This window comes from Monodelphis domestica, chromosome 8 (genome assembly GCF_027887165.1).
Source record: "Monodelphis domestica isolate mMonDom1 chromosome 8, mMonDom1.pri, whole genome shotgun sequence".
NCBI classification, from domain to species: domain Eukaryota; kingdom Metazoa; phylum Chordata; class Mammalia; order Didelphimorphia; family Didelphidae; genus Monodelphis; species Monodelphis domestica.
Window position 1 is genome coordinate 162,089,999 of NC_077234.1, and position 21,013 is coordinate 162,111,011.

Genomic DNA, 21,013 nt, shown 5'->3' on the forward strand with positions numbered 1-21,013 from the left:
ACCACATCAACAAGCAAACCAACAAGAACCACATGATTATCTCAATAGATGCAGAAAAAGCCTTTGATAAAATACAACACTCATTCCTATTAAAAACACTAGAAAGCATAGGAATAGAAGGGTCGTTCCTAAAAATAATAAACAGTATATATCTAAAACCATCAGCTAATATCATCTGCAATGGGGATAAACTAGATTCATTCCCAATAAGATCTGGAGTGAAACAAGGATGCCCATTATCAACTCTTCTATTTGACATTGTACTAGAAACACTAGCAGTAGCAATTAGAGAAGAAAAAGAAATTGAAGGCATCAAAATAGGCAAGGAGGAGACCAAGTTATCACTCTTTGCAGATGACATGATGCTCTACTTAAAGAATCCTAGAGATTCAACCAAAAAGTTACTCGAAATAATCAACAACTTTAGCAAAGTTGCAGGATACAAAATAAACCCACATAAGTCATCAGCATTTCTATATATCTCCAACACAGCTCAGCAGCAAAAACTAGGAAGAGAAATCCCATTCAAAATCACCTTAGACAAAATAAAATACTTAGGAATCTATCTGCAAAGACAAACACAGGAACTATATGAACACAACTACAAAACACTCTCCACACAACTAAAACTAGACTTGAGCAATTGGAAAAACATTAACTGCTCATGGATAGGATGAGCCAATATAATAAAAATGACCATCCTACCCAAACTTATTTATCTATTTAGTGCCATACCCATTGAACTCCCAAAAAATTTCTTTACTGATTTAGAAAAAAAACATAACAAAGTTCATTTGGAAGAACAAAAGATCAAGGATATCCAGGGAAATAATGAAAAAAAAAAACACAAATGTTGGGGGCCTTGCAGTCCCAGACCTTAAACTATATTACGAAGCAGCGGTCATCAAAACAATTTGGTACTGGCTAAGAGACAGAAAGGAGGAACAGGTGAATAGACTGGGGGCAAGCGACCTCAGCAAGACAGTATATGATAAACCCAAAGATCCCAGCTTTTGGGACAAAAATCCACTATTTGATAAAAACTGCTGGGAAAATTGGAAGACAGTGTGGGAGAGATTGGGAATTGATCAACCCCTCACACCCTACACCAAGATAAATTCAAAATGGATGAATGACTTAAACATAAAGAAGGAAACCATAAGTAAATTGGGTAAACACAAAATAGTATACATGTCAGACCTTTGGGAGGGGAAAGACTTTAAAACCAAGCAAGACTTAGAAAGAGTCACAAAATGTAAAATAAATAATTTCGACTACATCAAATTAAAAAGCTTTTGTACAAACAAAACCAATGTAACTAAAATCAAAAGGGAAACAACAAACTGGGAAAAAATCTTCATAGAAACCTCTGACAAAGGTTTAATTACTCAAATTTATAAAGAGCTAAATCTACTGTACAAAAATCCAAGCCATTCTCCAATAGATAAATGGGCAAGGGACATGGATAGGCAGTTCTCAGATAAAGAAATCAAAACTATTAACAAGCACATGAAGAAGTGTTCTAAATCTCTGATAATCAGAGAGATGTAAATCAAAACAACTCTGAGGTATCACCTCACACCTAGCAGATTGGCTAACATGATAGCAAAGGAAAGTAATGAATGTGGAGGGGGTGTGGCAAAGTAGGGACATTAATTCATTGCTGGTGGAGTTGTGAACTGATCCAACCATTCTGGAGGGCAATTTGGAACTATGCCCAAAGGGCGACAAAAGAATATCTACCCTTTGATCCAGCCATAGCACTGCTGGGTCTGTACCCCAAAGAGATAATGGAGAAAAAGACTTATACAAAAATATTCATAGCTGTGCTCTTTGTGGTGGCCAAAAATTGGAAAAGGAGGGGATGCCCATCAATTGGGGAATGGCTGAGCAAATTGTGGTATATGTTGGTGATGGAATACTATTGTGCTAAAAGGAATAATAAAGTGGAGGAATTCCACGGAGACTGGAACGACTTCCAGGAAGTGATGCAGAGCGAGAGGAGCAGAACCAGGAGAACGTTGTACACAGAGACTGATACACTGTGGTATAATCGAACGTAATGGACTTCTCCATTAGTGGCGGTGTGATGTCCCTGAACAATCTGCAGGGATCTAGGAGAAAAAACACTATTCATAAGCAGAGGATAAACTGTGGGAGTAGAAACACCGAGGAAAAGCAATTGCCCAACTACAGTGGTTGAGGGGACATGATGGAGAAGAGGCTCTAAAGGAACACTCTAATGCAAATACTAACAACATGACAATGGGTTCGAATCAAGAACACATGTGATACCCAGTGGAATTACGTGTCGGCTACAGGGGGTAGGGGGGAGGAAAAGAAAATGACCTTTGTCTTTAATGAATAATGCTTGGAAATGATCAAATAAAATATTATAAAATTAGAAAATAAATAAGTAAATAATCTGTGTTTAAAAAAAAAGAACTGTTTCCAGAATCCTCATTTTTGCTAGACCTCATCCTTACCCTGGCAATGCAATCAGAACCATATAGAAGCAATGCAAAAGAGTCCTGTTCCACAAGTACAGCAAAAGATCTCCTATAGTCTCCTTCTGACCAATTGTCTGGCCCCTTTGATGTCTATGGTCTGAGAGCATAGGAATCACCTCCTCTGATTCAGTTGACCCCAATGCCAGCTGTTGGTGTTTGTAGCCTTTGCTGTACTGAACTGCATTTTCACTCTAGTAAAACAGACTTTTTTCTGCTGACATGCTAAGTTGTCCTGGGAAATTGTTTTACTCCATCCTTTTCTTGTTTCTGCTGCTTCAGAATTCAGTTTTAGGCCTTATTTTAATGTTGTTTGGAGGGGAATTGGGGAGAACTCAGGTGAGTCCTTGTCTCTACCGTGCCTTAAGAACTATCCTCTTTTAAAGATAGAAGAAAATCTAAAGATCACCTAATCCAGAATTTCTTAACATGTTTTGTGTCTCCTATGATCTACTTCAGCAGCCTGTTGATGTCTTATGGGCTGCTTCTTATATTTTTAAATGTATACAATAAAAAACTCAGAATCAAAAAGGAAATCAAAATATTGAAATAAAAATGTAATATTTTTTCCAACTACATTCATGGAACCTCTTGGAGCATCTGTAAACCTCTGGCTAATAGCCTAGTCCATCTAGATAATAATTGAGTCAATCCCTTTTTCTTATAGATGAAGGAATTAGGGCCCAGAAATTTTAATCGAAAGGTCCAAGGTCATACTAGAATTGTGTCTCCAAAGCTTTGTTTTTGGTCCAGATTCCTGATTTCATTGGTATAAAGATTTTCCAGGGAAGAAACTGTCCATAGCAATGAAGATCAGGTAATATTGTGTAATAGTCTTAGAGAGTGGCCCAAAGGACATTGAGAAGTTAAGTGATTTGATCAGAGTTGACAGCTAGGCTGTCCTGACTTTTGACTCTATGCTCATTCTGCCATATCAGCTTTTCCTCATTAATTCACACCTGGAAGGTAATGATTGATTCTCATATGCCTACACTGTCCCAACATAACATACATTTTCATAAGATCATAGATTTAAAGATAAGAAGAGTCCTAGGGACTGTATGGTTCAAATTTCTGATTTTATAGTTTTAACATAGGACAATGCCTTAACCCAAAGAAATGAAATAGTGAAATTTGGAGTGCAGGGAGGGATGACAAAGAAGATATTTAAGCAGGGAACCTTTTCCTATATTCCCTAGAAAATATCCCCTTTCCATTGGATTTGTCTAGCTCCCTGCCCTCAAAATTATCACAGTAGCATTATTGAATCATTCTAGTCCAAGGATAGGGGAGTGAGAAAGATGAGGTGTCTAAAAGCAAGTGTAGTATAGTGCACAGTTTCCAACTTTAGAATCAGAAAGCTCAAGTTTGAATCAAGGATTTTCCATTGATGAGCTCTCTGTGACCTTCAGCAAATCACTTAAACTCTGAACTTTATATTTCTCAAACACAAAATGGGGCAACAACTTGGTAGCATGGATAGAGTGAAGGATTTGGCTTCACAGAAAAACTGGAGTTTGAATCCTGCCTCAGATACTTACCAGCTCTCTAATGCCTTGACTCCTCAATTTGTTTCTCAAGCATTTCCTGTGCCCTAGCCACTTTCTCCTCTTTTCTCCTTCTTTACCCCCTTAATAAATCAATTCAGCTCTGTTACCATGATTTTCCATTGAATCCCTGTCCTTTTTTATTATATCACTGATTGTCTCCTCCCAGGCATCAACAATCATGCATTCATGTCCTTCAGTCCTACATAAGTGCTGCTATATGTAAGCAGGAAAAATTACTCAACTATTCTGAATGAATACATTACTGGTTTACACTACACCTCACCTGGGCTTTAAATGCTGCTAGGCAGTCCTACTGTACCTCTCTCATCAACTCACTATCTGACTTTACATAGGAATCTCCACTAATTCCATTTTTTTTAGCCCTCCTCAAACTCCCCAAGGCTCTCCTTTCCTCCCTCTCTCTCAACTGAGAACCTTTCCTCATATTTTGTAGAAAAAAATTATGGTCATTTGCTATGAGTTCTTTCTCATCTCATATCTTTCAGATACCTTCTGTCACTACCTCCTCCTTCATCTCTGTCTCAAATGAAAAGAGAGCCTTCTCACCAAAGCCCATTCCTCTACTTTCATATATGACCCTACTCTATCTCCCCTCTTCCATCTGTCATGTCATCCCTACTCTATCATTTATTTTCAATTTTATCTTGCTACTGGATCCATCCCTACTGCCTACAAACATGCCTAAGCCATCCCCAGTGCTCAAAACCTCTCTGTTGATCCTTTCATCCCCACTAACTTATTTAACTAATTCTATATGTCTTACGTCCTTTGTGGCCAAACTCTTTGAAAAGACCATCTACAAGAGGTGGCTCCCCTTTCTTTCCTCTTTCTCACTTTCTCCCTTCTTGCAATCAAGATACCATTATTTTGAAATGGCTCTTTCCAAAGTTACCAATGATTCCTTAATAATAAAATATAAATAATAATTGTTAAATAAGTTTTCAAATTCCCTCTTAGGCATTCATAGCCCTTCACAGCTTCCCCCTATCTGAAATTTTCTAGTCTTCTTAACAACTTATAGTCCTTTAGGTACATAGAATTCCAGGACGATTGGCCTCCTTGAAACTCCTCAAACAAGACCCCTCCATCTTTCACCTCCAGGCATTTTCTCTACCTATCCCCCTTACCTGGAAAGCTCTTCTTCCTCATCTCTACCAGCTTCCTTAGCTTCTTTAATGTCCCAACTAAAATTCTATCTTATATAGGAAGCATTTAATATATATAATATATATATTTAAATATATATGTGAAGCAATCCTTAATTAGAATGAAAAATCCTTATTCCCAATTTCCCAACCTTTGCCTCTTTTAATTATTTCCTATTTTTCTTATATAGAGGGTGTTTGTATTTGTTTGAATGTTGTCTCTGCCATCAGTTTGGGAGCTCCTTGAGGGCCAGAACTGTCTTTTAACTCTTTTTGTATTCTCGGCACCCATAACAGTATCTGACATATAGTAGGCATTTAATAAATTTTTATTGGCTAACTGACAGTGAGGCCCTTGAAAAGTCACTAAAACACTCTCAGCTTTAATTTCCTTGTCTTTAAAATGAGGAAAGTAATGATAGCACCTACCTCACAGGGCTGTTGTGGGAATTGAGTGAGATAATACACATAAAACATTTTGCCAACCTTCAAGTGCTATATTATACTATTTCCCAGGGTTGTTTTGAGGAAAACACTCAGTAATCCTTGAGGATGTATGGAAATATGTCACAAGCAGAAGGAGCTGCATTGGCAAATGTTGGGAACCTGGTTCCACATTCTGCATTCTAGATATGTTGAAGGAGCTGTTCAGCACCATTCTCAGCTCACTTGGTGTTTCTGTTTAGCCTGCCTTTTTCCTTTTGCCCAGCCTCCCTCATCCCTGATGAAAGAAGACCAATCATGCTCCTGTGCAGCAAGTCAATTCCAGTGTCAAAGTGCTTGAAGGTTGTTCCTTCCTCCTCTACTCATCTGACATCCTGAGGCACAGAAGCAGAGACATGAGTGGTCAAACCTCGTGAACCCCAGCCCACAAGGGGCTATTCCCAACCTGGGCAAACAGGAAATGTTGTCCTAAATGATTGCATTCATTTATTTTGTAGGAAACATTGCTTTAGGGATGCTTCCGGCCAAGTTCTAATTCTGAGTATCTTGTTCTGCAGAGACATCCCCCACCCCACCCGCCATTGGCAAAGTGTTTGCCAAAGTTTTCATGTAGGCACTTTATTAACAGAGCAAGAAAACCTTGACCTCCACTGCACTTTCCCAGAAACTTCATTCTCTACAGACTTTGAGGCATGAGGAGAACATTCCTTTTTCTGATTTGGAGCATCAGTTGATTTTAAAGCCTTTCCATCAATGGCGTATAGAAGATGCTCCAGCTTCCCAGTTTGTTCTCTCCTTAGAGAAAGGAGAGCAGAACTCGACTGTGTTAGCATAGAGTTGGAGGGAATGAGGAGGCAGGATCTGGAAGCGTCTTTTTTCTCTTCTCTCCATCCCTCAAAGCCAGGAACTGCTACCTGACCCTGTCTTGTCAAGATTGTCCAGCCAGGACTTTTCCTGGAAGTCTCAATGTAATGAATGCATGGTTTCCCCTTCCTGGACCTCGGGGCCTGAAAAGCTTTGGGTATATCTAATATCCTCCTGGTAGCAGAGCTCATTCCCATCCTCCAAAAGACTTGACCATTTTTCTGCTTGTGTCAAGTCATGAACAGGGGTTAGCTAGGTGATACAGGAGATTGGACTCAGACTCATCTTCAGGAGTTCACATCTTCCCTCAAACACTTACTAGCTAGGACACTCTGGGCAACTCATTTAACCCTGTATGCCTCAATTTTTTTCATCTATAAAATGAACTGAAGAAGGAAATGGTAAACTACTATTTTTGCCAAGAAACCCCAGTCACAAAGAGGTGGGCATAATTTAAATGCCTGAACAATGTCATGAATAATAAAACACTGACCATTTTTATTCTTATCTTTCCTCTTTTATGATATAATAGAAAAGATTAAAGTTGTAGTGTTTTTTTTTTCATGGTACTTATGTCTGTACAAGAACAGGAAGGGAGTGAATGACTTCATGAAGACACTGATGGATGGAAATAAGAGGCAGTACAGTATAATGGAACTCAGAGTCAAGGTCTTGGCTGAAGTCTTCATCCTACCATTTTCTTGCTATCAGACCTAAGGAAAGTCACTCAGTCTGTTTAGCCTGACCTCGTTTGTTAAAAGGGCATAGTAATATTTACATCTACAAAGCAGCAATGTAACAAAACAGAGTCCTGACTTTGGACTCAAAGGAGATCAAGGTTCTACCTGACCCAAAATAACTGTATAATCTCTGACAATGTATTTAATTTCAGTGCCATAGTCAGTTCTCTGAGAATATAGATTGCAGAAGACTTACCAATTTGCATCCTTGAAAGGAGATTCTACATTGAGACTTTACCACATCAATAAAATCACAGGTGCAGAGCACTAAAAATAAACTGGTGTTACCTACCCCATAAGGTTCTTATGAGAGAAGCACTTTTATAAATTGTTACATGCTATATTAATGTGAGTAATAATTAATGTAATTCATAAGAAAATAAAATTTCATAGCTATGCACCTGGAAAGCTGCTAATTTCCCATTCTTGGATATTTCTTCCACTTCTTAAAAACCCCTAGTTCTGGCCTGCCGCATACAACTTGGCTAATCAGGTATATTATTTTGAGATGTTGTCACTTTATTGTTTTGAGAATGAAAGGAAGGAAGGAAATAAGAAAGAAAGAAAGAAAGAAAGAAAGAAAGAAAGAAAGAAAGAAAGAAAGAAAGAAAGAAAGAAAGAAAGAAAGAAAAAAAGAAAGAAAGAAAGAAAGAAAGAAAGAAAGAAAGAAAGAAAGAAAGAAAGAAAGAAAGAAAGAAAGAAAGAAAGAAAGAAAGAAAGAAAGAAAGAAAGAAAGAAAGAAAGAAAGAAAGAAAGAAAGAAAGAAAGAAAGAAAGAAAGAAAGAAAGGAAGGAAGAAAGGAAGGAAGGAAGGAAGGAAGGAAGGAAGGAAGGAAGGAAGGAAGGAAGGAAGGAAGGAAGGAAGGAAGGAAGGAAGGAAGGAAGGAAGGAAGGAAGGAAGGAAGGAAGGAAGGAAGAAGGAAGAAAGAAGGGAAGGAAGGAAAGGAGGGAGGGAGGGAGGGAGTGGGGAAGGAAGGAAAGGAGGGAGGGAGGGAGTGGGGAAGGGTAGAAAAGGGGAGGGAGGGACGGAGGGAGAAAGAAATAGAAAAGGAGAAAGAAAAAAGGTCAAAAAAAGAACACCAAAGTAGGTAAGACAGAGAGGAAAAGAGGAGCTCAGAAAAAGAAAAAAAAAGTATGAGAATGACTTAAGAAGAATAAACGATATATAAATCTGAAAATAAAAGCATGATACATTCTTAATAATTTTTAAAGTTCCAACATGTTTTACCCCAATATGATTTTCTCCTGGATCACTGCCTTATTGTGTCAAAGGGGTTTATATATAACTCAATGAATCTGTGAGCTGAGCCATGCAGGGTAATCCAAGATAGAGAGGTCAGAGTGGAGAGTTCTAACAAAATCCCCTGATGAAGGGAATGGAGAACCACTCTAAGAAAATTCCATGGATGGTATGGAGGATAGAAGGGCCTGGCAAGGATCACAAAGAATCTGACACAGCAGAATGGTAGAACAACAACAAAGCCAAATTCCATACTCTGTGGTAAGTAAGAGGTTTTTGCTGTTAAATATGTATATGATTGATATTATGCATGATAGTTATTTATGTAGCTAGTGCTTTGTAGTTTGCAAAACACTTAGCATGCATTAACTCATTTCTCATGATCTCTTTTGATTCTCATAACAACTCTACAGGGTAGGTGTATTAAGAAAATTAGTAATATAATTATAACTGGCAGGGGGGATGTTAGCCTGATTGAGAAAACACAATTGTTAGTGGCATTTATTTTCATATAGCTAATTACAAGATATTTCCTCTCTATTCATTAGAGCAGGTCCTATAAGGCTTCAACTTGCTGATGCTTTGCTAATTTGGGTTATTATTTTTGTCTACAATTAAAATAAAAGTAGACATTTTAAAACACACTTCACTGTTCGTTTCACTTAAGTCAGACTGACCTCACAAATAATTCCAAATTAGTGAGGCTTTATTATATTTTATCTTGAGAACACTAAACTCTCATTCTATTCTCGGGAACAATTGTTTTCATTTTTGTTTTTCTTTTATTGTTGTTGAAATCCACCAATAATTTTCCTCCAAGGGATAGCCTGACCTAATGATGAGAGAGTAAACCTGGAGTTGAATCAGAAAAACTTAAGTTCACAGTCAGCCACCCATACATATGAACTATGTGGCATATGCAATTAAGATTGAAAATTAAAGTCAAGTTGCTGATTTCCATAGGCAAAGGAAGTTGCAAAAAGGAGATCTCAAATAGCTCCATTTTCCATGGCTGCTTCCTCACTCCCTCTAGCTCATGTTATTAAGTGAAATTATATATCTAAAAAGAAGTTCTCCTGCTCTCCAATAAGTTCTTTTTTTTTCATTTTCATATAATCTTGACATAAAATGGCAGATACATATAAATGTGCACATGTGCACATACACATACATATACACACATATATTTCTAAAAAACTGCGAAAGTGAAATCCAAGAAAGAGAACACCAAAACGAACTAAAATAACTCCTGAAGCCCTTCCATTGTCACGTCAACAGCAGAAATGGTATTCCAGTCATGGAAATGGGAAATAGAAAAGGTCAGGAGGATAGGGGCAGAATGATTATAATTTAGCATGGACATGGAGAAGGGAAAAGAGTCAGGGAGGGAGAGTTGAGGGAAAGGAATGCTAGCAAAGCAAGATCACTGTGACAAAACATAATTTCATTTCCCTAAACTGAGCTTTCAACTTTCCAGTGACTAATGGAACTCCTGCATGGCTTTGAGGCCCTGTAATCTTTGGGAAGAAGCATTCACCTGCAGGGCCGACTCCATAGAATAATATAATTTGGAGAGGTCTTTTCTGATTCTGAATTTACTCTCATGCTGAAAGAATAAGAATAAATAGCATGCTTTCTATTATTCAGAGCCCTTGGGAGTGACAAAAGCATAATTATCCCAATAAATAACATGCCATTATAAATAAATAATAGGATGGCACCTCCTTGTAGGCAGCCTTTAATAGTGTGAATTCAGACCTTGGCTTGGCCAAGGTACTACTTACTGTCAGGGGGGATACCAGGTGCTTATTATACTCCCTTGGTCCTGAGCAAGGCAGTCTCTGCCACCAATTCATTAGGTAAACAGCTGGGGTAATTGGTAGTGTGAATACCATTTCGGTTCCCACATCTCTAAAAGGATTAGCTCCAAGGTGATAGGAAACCACTAGCTCTCACACTTGAGAAGTTCTGGCCAGTCCTGTTGCACCCTCCCCACAATCACCACCGGTTCCCCAGCAGCATGGCATTCCAGATTTGTTAATGAGCCAAGGAGTAGATAGCATCCTGTCTATTTTGAAAGATAGCCCATTTTAAGAAATGAATTAGTTGCTGTCTCTAATAGGCTACAAGCCTCTCACACAAGCTTTAAGTCTAGGTCATAAAGTACTGAAAAGAGTTGAGACTTCCCCTGGGCACCACTGAAAAAATCTAGCGATTTGGGAATGAAACTCATAATAACTATATCCAGTAAAGAGAAGGGAAGAAGTGGGGGAAGGACCCTAAAGGATACCAGAAGGGAAAAAAAGAAATGTATTCGAAGAAAGCAGTGAAAAAATATTTAAAAGATTATAATCCAGTCCTTTCATATGCTGAATTTTGACTCAGTTGAGTTTGAAAAGAGACAAGAAAGAAAAAGAAAGAAAGAAAGAAAGAAAGAAAGAAAGAAAGAAAGAAAGAAAGAAAGAAAGAAAGAAAGAAAGAAAGAAAGAAAGAAAGAAAGAAAGAAAGAAAGAAAGAAAGAAAGAAAGAAAGAAAGAAAGAAAGAAAGAAAGAAAGAAAGAAAGAAAGAAAGGAAGAAAGAAAGGAAGGAAGGAAGGAAGGAAGGAAGGAAGGAAGGAAGGAAGGAAGGAAGGAAGGAAGGAAGGAAGGAAGGAAGGAAGGAAGGAAGGAAGGAAGGAAGGAAGGAAGAAAGGAAGGAAGGAAGAAAGGAAGAAAGGAAGGAAGGAAGGAAGAAAGGAAGGAAGGAAGGAAGGAAGGAAGGAATAAAGGAAGAGAAAGAAAGAAAGAAAAAGATATTTCTTTTTTTTTCTTTTTTGAAAATTTTATTTAGTCAATTTAGAACATTATTCCTTGGTTACAAGAATCATATTCTTTCCCTCCCTACTCTCCCCCTACCCTCCCCCACAGCTGACATGCAATTTCATTGGGTTTTACATGTGTCCTTGATCAAAACCTATTTCCATGATGATGTTTGCATTAGGATATTCATTTAGAGTCTACATCCCCAGCCATATCCCCTTGACCCATGTCATTAAGCAGTTGTCTTTCTTCTGTGTTTTTACTCCCACAATTCTTCCTCTGGGTGTGGATGGTGTTCTTTCTCATAGATCCCTTCAAGTTGTTCAGGATCACTGCGTTACCACTAATGGAGAATTCCATTACATTTGATTGTACCACAGTGTATCAGAGAGACTACATTTCTTAAAGACCTGCAAACCAAAAGCCAAGGCTAATATGGAAATGCATTTTGCACCATTTCACAAGGCTTACTTTTTCAGTGTCTATGGATGGCGAAAGGACTAGAAGGAGGCAGAGAATTTGGAACTCAAAATTTAAGAACAAAATTGAAAAATAATTTTTATAAGAAAAGGTATTCAGCCAGGCAGCACTTTACCTTTAAGTCCGACTCTTCCACTCGCCAATCTTCTGACTGAACTTTTGGTAAATTAGAAAGCTCTTAAAACAAAGAGAAAAAAAAATCACACGAGTGTGGCTGGGTGCTCTCACATCCATTTGTTTTACTTTTACAGAAAGGGATTCCCCCGTATAAAGAAAACCTAAAAAGCTCTCTCAAAAACTGAATTACTATAGAATTCCCACAATTAAACCCTTTTAGTGTTCAGGGGTTACCCACTTAGTGAAGATGTGTCTAAGGTTAATTATTTATATAACTAACAAGGGGGAAAGTGGGAAAGACAGTGGCAAGCAGCTTGACAGCTAGAGTCGGATGAAGGGAGAGTGGGGCAGGAAACAGTCCTTACCAGCTACCTCCTTTGTTCTCCCTCAGGTAGAAGGATATAGAAAGTATCAGACAAGATTTGAACACATATCTCCCTCCCTCTGATTTGACACTCTTAAAGGTCCCCAAATCTTAGCAGCTCAGAACTAAAGTGGGCAGATTATGGGCAAGAATGATGGCTCAGGCATTTTTCCTTTAGCAAGAGAAATTGTCTTTCCTTAGAATGAAGTTTCTACTGTAATACTGGAACAGGGGCCACAGTTTCCCTTGATTAGAGCAGCCATCGCATGCCACATGGCTTCCAATACTTTATGCTCTGCTCGTCTAGGTCTCTTTTTTTTCATTTTTCCTCCAAGCAAAGGGATCCAGACTAAATTGGTCCTGCAGAAATAGGCTGTTAGCAAAGAGCAAGGCTCTTCTTCTATTTGTCACCCTGATTACTCCCTGACAGGCTGCTCACAGATGATGATTTGTGGGGACTATGACCAAGTGAAAAATCAAGGTGCAGAGGGCGTATTAATATGGGAGATGAGCCATTAGAATAATAAGCATGTAAAAGTAGCATTTATAGAGTTGATGTTTATTGTATTCTTTGGAAATTTTAAATTAAACATTCAGAAATTAGGTCCTCTTTATTCATGTGGAAACCTTCTGTCATGTGTGTTATTGCTACACAGAAAAAGGAAAATGTGCTATTTCTGTGGCTTGTGATGGCAGGTAAATGATGACATTGAACTTTGAATGTGACATTAAACTTTGATTTTGACATTTTGAAAGATCAGTGTGGGCAGTCACTTCACTGGTGCAGATTGAAACCTGCACTTTCTCTTTCAGTGTGAGTCTGTGTCCATAAAACGTGGGTCCTTTCAGGAAGATTGTCTGGACTGTTTGGGGAAAGGACAAGACTTCCTCGTGGGATTTCATTAGTGTGGGAAATGCCCTCCTCCAAAGCAGATCGCAAGCTTCCTGCAACATTACAGACTTAGATACGTAGAGGGAATGAGAGGTTCAATGATTTCACTTGTTCAGCCACGTCCATCTCTTCATGACCCTTCCTTGGCAAAGCTACTAGAGTCGTTCGCCATTTCCTCCTCCAGCTCAATTTTACAAATGAGGAAACTGAGGCAAACAAAATTAAGTGTCTTGCCGAAGGTCACACAGCTAGTCTGGGGCTGACTTTGAACTCAGATTTTCCTGACTCCAGGCTGTATCCACAGAGCCACCGACCTGCCTTTTCAGTGAATGTTAGAAACATAGATTTAGAGCTGGACTGGACCCAGTGAGGCCACTGAGTCTAATCCAATGGTTTTCTAGATGAAGAAAATGAGGTCTATAGAGGATAAGTGGCTAACCCAAGTTCCTCCATGTAGGAAGTGCATTTGAACCCAGATCTGCTGATGCTAAATCCTACACACTTGTACTGTATAGCACCGCCTGCCTCTCTTGCTCCTGTGATTTCCCCAGGGTCACACTGACGTTAAATACCAAAAGCAGGATTCGCTATTTCATATTTGTTTTTGTATTCCAAATCCCTAACACAGTGCCTGGCATATGATAGGCATTTGATGAATATTTGTTCAATGATTCCTAATTGTCAGGCTCTCACCTAATTCCTAGAACAGCTGATTTTGACACTGCCTACATTCCTAGAACTAAATGGTGAAATGGGAAGAGCACTGAGCCTGAAAACCCTGAATTCAAATCCAGTCACACCTGTGCTAGCTAATTACTTCACCTGACTATTCTTTCCTCAATGGTACAACAGGATAATAAAAGCAGGCGAGAGAACACAGAAGATAGAGTACCAGATCTGGACGCAAGAATATTCATGTTCAGGAATTCAACTCCAGCTTCAAACACTTACTGTGTGCCTCTGGGCAGCTCATTTAATCCTGTTTGCCTCAGTTTCTTCATAAGTAAAATCAGCTGGAAGAGCACATGGCAAACGACTCCAATGTCTCTGGTGAGAAAACCCCACAAGGGACCATGAGGAGTTGGATGTGACTGAAATGACTCAACAACAACAATACCCAAAAAAGCACCTACATTGAAGGGTCGCTGTGAGGTTCAAATGAGATCCTGTTGATAAAGTCCTTAGCACAAGGTGCTTGGTGTTCAGTGGGCTCTATGTACAGGCTTATTCCCTCCCCTTCCTTACTATGCATAGGGCTTTGTGGTGGGTGCCAAGAATGACAGTCTCTGTTCTGAAATAATATACAGTCTTAGAGGGAAATGAATTAAGGCAGATAATGTAACTTGGGAGATTTTAGGTGGGAGTCGCATCTGCATTGGGAAAGGAGACGGAGCATTAGGGAAGGTTTCACGGATGAGGCATCACTGGGGTTGGCTCTTGATGAAGGGGACAATTATCTCTGCTGGAAAAGATGGGGAAAGTGCAGAAAGGCTGGAGTCAGGACCCTTTTTTAGTGAATTGGCCCATTTTTTTTAAAAAGAAAAAAAAGCAGTAGGAAAGGGCAAGGTGGCATCAGAGAACAGTGAGTAGCCAACTTGGACTGGACCATAAAGTAATATGTAGGAAGACTGGAAAAGAAAGTTGGCACAGCAAATTGTAGAAGACCTTGAGTACCAAAGTGTTTGCTTTTTGCCCTGTAGTCGATAGGGAGCTATTTAAGATGGCTTGTTTTGTTTTGTTTTTAACGAGGGGTGTGATATAATTAGCTCTGGGTATTAAAAATATCACTCTGGCAGTTAGGTTGAAACAGTGAAACCATCTAGAGGGGTGCTATGAAAGCCCAGGGAAGAGGAGGAAAAATGGCAGCAGCAATGAGAAAGAAAGGATAAATGAAAGGGATATTTCAGAGACAGAATAGTCAAATTTTCACAATAGATTCCCTGTGCAGAGTGAAGGAGAGAGACAAGTCAACAATGACACTGAGGTTTTTAATCTTAACAAATGAAAGTATTCTGCTGAAATATTACTCACAGAATAATAATGTTAAGAGAAGGCAGAAGAGAATAAGCATTTCTATAGATCCAGTAGGCTCTATGAATCTACAGAGTGGTAGGATCGGTTATGACTAATGCTATTTTGAGAGACTGATTTTGAGGTAAGAATGTGTTTAGTTAGGCCAGCATCATAACCAATAAAATGATATAGTTCTCCATGGCTCTCTCAGGACTGGGGACAACCCAAGCTGGGTCAGGCAGCTTCATAAATAGATTTTTAGGAGCTCATTATTAAGCCCCTGCCTTCAATATCCCAAGACATCTCTAATTGATGATACCTTATTAAGAGATGTTCATAAACATATTCATTCCTCCCCATCCCCACAGGGAGACAGACCACATATGCTGGAAAGCACCCCTTCTCCCCATTCATGTATTGACCCAATTCTGTTAAAAATGAAGACATTTCTTGGGATTCCCAAGGACAAGGAAAATGCAAGAAGCAGCAAACTGAATGGTATCTCCAACACAGATTGCAGACACAGAAATACACAATAATTCTTCCTAATATATAGGAATTAATAAAATATATGATAAATAAATCCTCACAGATCCCAAGGGGAAAAAGGCATTTTAAAGATCAATCAATAAACATGTATTCAAGCTTGCACCGTTCTTGCTCCTTATTTCTGTCTCCTCACTTCCCTGGATTCCTTCAAGTTCTGGTCTTCGTTTCCTCCCCCTGGATTTGTCCATTACCCCCAAGGGATTTTTTCATTCTAGAATCTAGCATATCACATTAGCTCTGGAAGTCATTTCTCATCAGTATTCTCTGCCTTTGGAGCCCCCTAACTCTTTTTGGAGGATGGTGAGCTCCTCTCAGACCTTCCATTTAAAGACTGACCAAACTGACTGATCAAGCTCTTTATTTATCATCTACAAATTCCATACTAGAACATCCAAATAATATCATAGAGATTTTCAAATAAAATTGTTCCTTTGAATTTATCCCTGAGTGTATATAAAATTTTAAAATCTGATTTGTGGTTTTATTCCCATGTCAGGTCTCACCCTAATGGATGGTGAAAGGGTGGAAGCTGAAACTCTACCTGAAAGCAAGAAAGCATATTCCCCTGAGAAGGAAGGAGAGGAAGAAAATATTAAAAGCTCATGAGTAAGAAAGGTACTCTGTGTGAAGCCCATCTTTATGACTTACGGCTATGAAGCTAGCTGTGCTGATACTCTTTTGTCAAATTGAGAACAATTCTACTAAAAATATTGGAAATTGGGAGAGCTTTTAGAGACTTTTCTTGGAGCCTGTTTTTCTGTGTTTCTGTGATAGAAAAAGGCTTGAATGTTTCTATACTGCCTTTTACATTGAATGGCATAACAATGGAAAGGCTCAAATTCAAAGCCAGGAAAAAGTAAGTTCAAGTCCAAACCTCTGAAACATACTGGCTATGTGACTTTGGACAAGTCATTTCACTTATTGTTATTCCAGGAAATTAAATATGATAAGTGGCACAGGAGACCTTGTCCTCATTGGTAGAAGAAGCTTCCTTATTTGGGAATTCATATATAAGTGAAATAATGGATTTTTTTTTGTTTTAAAATTTTTATCTTGCATGGTGGCGCATTTATAGGATTAAGACATCACCCCAGTCAACTCCATCATTTTACAAATGCGAACTTAGAAGACATGGGGGTAATGTCACATGATTTAATAATAATAATAATAATGATCATCATCATTATAATAGTTCTACTAATAATAGTTAGCATTTATATGGCATTTACTATATGATGGACAGTGTATTAAGAGCTTTATAATTATCATTTTATTTTGTCCTAGCAACATCCCTGGGAGTCAAGTGCTATTATTGTCCCCATTTTACAACTGAGGAAACTGAGGCAGGCAGAAGTTAAATGACTTGCCCGGGTGTCACACAATGAGTAAGTATCTGAAATCAGATTTGAATCCCAAACTTCCTGACACCAGGTCCAGCAATCTATCCACTGGGCCACTTAGGGGTCTTCTTGGATCTTAATTCAGGTCTCTATTCACTAAAACCTTGAGTTTCCTTCATGAAAAGTGTCCAGAGACCCAGTGGATAGAGTGTTGAACCTGGAGCCATGAAGACCTAAGCTCAAAATCCAGCCATACTTGAAAGCTGGTTGACTCTGAGCAAGGCACTTTACCTCTGCCTGCCTCAGTTCCCTCAGCTGTAAAATGGGGATAATAATAGAACTTTAACTTGCAAGGTTGTTGTGAGAATCAAACAAGGTAAGATTTGCAAATCACTTAGCACAGGGCCTTATTCTCATCACTCCTTGTCTCTCTTTACAAGTTCCCTGGCTGCCTGCCGGGCACACAGGCATAATACATAGATGTGGCCATCCTGCTTGGCTCTTACAGACTCTTGAAGGGCTCAGGCTTGAAAGGGCTCAGGCTAGGAAAGTGAAAAAACTCGCCTCTACCTCTGTAAGCATCAATATTGTGTTGTTTAAAATTGTTTCTTTATGCTTCTTTTGAAAACATTGTTATTAAATCCTGATAATCTCTATACAGTGGCCTGATGCTTTTAATTATGAACTATACCACTCAGCATGCACCCATGAAAAATGTGATATTTGCAAGAGAAATAAGTTAGTGTAACCAAGGAGACCAAAATAATTCCTGCCAACCTTAGATGACACTTTCAGGAATGCAATTTATAGCTTTCCTACAATAGCTTTAAAATCATGACTATGTCTGGTTCAGAAGGTCCACCACATAAGATTCCCAGAAGAGAAGATGAGAAAAAAAGACAGTGTTCTTCCTCCCTACTTGACTTCTCCCCATGTGTAGTTCTATCATCTCTTCTTATCTATCAATCTATCCATTTGTCTGTCTGTCTATCTCTATCTCCATCTTTCTCTTTCTTTCTCTTTCTATCTACTTGTCTCTATCTATCTATCTTGGTCTATCCCTCTCTCTACTTATATAATCTGAATAATTATCTACATCCCTCTCTCTCTCTTTCTTTTTTTTTCTTGTTAAAATGTGGATTTTATTTAATTTTATTTAGTCAATTTAGAATATTTTTCCTTGGTTACAAGAGTCATGTTCTTTCCCTCCCCTCCCCCTACCCCCTCCCGTAGCCGATGTGCAAGTCCACGGGGTATGTCATGTATCCTTGATCAAAATCTATTTCCATATTGTTATGTTTGCACTAGGATGATCATTTAGAGTCTACATCCCCAGTCATATCCCCATCAATCAAAACAAATGTGATCAAGCAGTTGTTTTTCTTCTGTGTTTCTACTCCCACAGTTTTTCCTCTGAATGTAGATAGTGTTCATTCTCTTGAGTCCCTCAGAATTGTCCTCGATCACTGCATCACTGCTGGTAGAAAAATCCATTACATTTGATTGTATCACAGTGTATCAGTCTCTGTGTACACTGTTCTCCTGATTCTGCTCCTCTCACTCTGCATCAATTCCTGGAGATTGTTCCAGTTCACATGAAATTCCTCCAGTTCATTATTCTTTTTAGCACAATAGTATTCCATCAGCACCAGATACCACAATTTGTTCAATCATTCCCCAATAGAAGGGCATCCCTTCATTTTCCAATTTTTTGTCACCAAAAAGAGCACAGCTATGAATATTTTTCTATAAGTCTTTTTCCTTATTATCTCTTTGCGGTACAAACCCAGCAGTGGTATCTGGGTCAAAGGGCAGGCAGTCATCTAAAGCCCTTTGGCATAGTTCCAAATTGCCTTCCAGAATGGTTGGATCAATTCACAACTGTATCAGCAATTCATTAGGGTCCCAACTTTGCCACATGCCCTGCAACATTTATTACTTTCCTTTGCTGTCATGTTAGCCAATCTGCTAGGTGTGAGGTGGTACCTCAGAGTTGTTTGATTGGCATTTCAACAATTATAAGATATTTAGAACAATTTTTTCATGTCCTCATTGATAGTTTTGATTTCTTTATCTGAAAAAATGCTTACTCATGTCCCTTGCCCATTTATCAATTGGGGAATAAATTGAATTTTTGTACAATTGATTTAGCTCCTTATAAATATGAGTAATTTGTCAGAGGTTTTTGTTATGAAGATTTTTCTCAATTTGTTGCTTTTCTCCTAATTTTGGTTGCATTGGTTTTGTTTGTACAAAACCTTTTAAATTTAATGTAATCAAAATTATTCATTTTACATTTTGTAATATTCTCTGTCTCTTGCTTGATCTTAAAATCCTTCCTTTCTCATAGATCTGACAGGTGAACTATTCAATGTTCATGTAATTTACCTATAGTTTCCTTCTTTATATTTAAGTCATTCACTCATTCTGAATTTATCTTGGGATAGGGTGTGAAATGTTGATCTAAACCTAATCTCTCTCATACTGTATTCCAATTTTCTCAGCAGTTTTTGTCAAATAGTGGGCTTTTGTCCCAAAAGCTATCTTTGAGTTTATCGTACACTATCTTACTGAGGCCATTTACCTCAAGTCTTCCTTCTCTCTCAGCCAGTACCATATTATTTTGATGACCACTGCTTTATCCCTACTATATTTCAACTTACTATATTTGACTCAATAACTGAGCCTTTTCAAATAATTATGAATGCTAATTCTGTTAGCCTCTGGGTCAGCTACCCTCTCAACCTACTGTGATTTACAAATTTGCTAAATATGCTATCTATGTCTTTATTGAAACCATGAATAAAAAATTAAATAATACAATGTCTTTCTAGTTATTTAGATCTAGTTTTAATTGTGTGGAAAGTGTTTTGTAGTTGTGTTCATATCGTTCCTGTGTTTGTCTTGGAAAATATATTCCTAAGCATTTTATATTGCCTGGGGTGATTTTAAATGGAATTTCTCTTTCTAACTCGCTGCTGCGATGTATTGGAAATATATAGAAATGCTAATGATTTATGTGGGTTTATTTTGTATCCTGCAACTTTGCTAAAGTTGTTGATTATTTTCACTAGCTTTTTAGTTGATTCTCTAGGATTCTTTAAATAGACCGTCATATCATTCGCAAAGAGTGATACCTTGGTCTCCTCATTGCCTATTTTAATACCTTCAATTTCTTTTTCTTCTCTAATTGCTACTGCTAGTGTTTCCAGTACAATGTTAAATAATAGAGGTGTCCTTATTTCACTCCTGATCATATTGGGAGGGCTTGTAACTTATCACCATTGCAGATGATACATGCTGATGGTTTAAAATATGTACTGTTTATTATTTTGAGGAATAAGTGTTGTATTTTGTCAAAGATGCATTTTTCTGCATCTATTGAGATGATCATGTGATTTCTGTTGGTTTGATTGTTGCTATGGTCAATTATGTGGATGGTTTTCCTAATATTAAACCATCCTTGTATTCCTGGTATAAATCCCAACTTATCATAGTGAATAGTCCTCGTGATCACTTGCGAGAGTCTTTTTGCTAATATTCTATTTAAGATTTTTGTATCTATGTTCATTAAGGAGATTGGTCTATAGTTTTCTTTCTCTGTTTTTGATCTGCCTGGCTTTGGAATAAGTACCATGTTGGTGTCGTAAAATGAATTTGGTAGAAGTCCTTTGCTTATTTTGTCAAATAGTTCATATAGTGTTGGGGTCAGTTGTTCTTTAAATGTTTGAAAGAATTCATTTGTGAATCCATCAGACCCTGGGGATTTTTTCTCAGGGAGTTCTTTAATGGTTTGCTCAATTTCTTTTTCTAAAATGGGATTATTTAAGTATTCTATTTCTTCTGTTAATCCAGGCAATTTATATTTTTATTATTGTTCATTCATATAACTTAGATTGCCATATTTATTACCATATAATTGGGCAATAAGTTCTTAATAATTACCTTA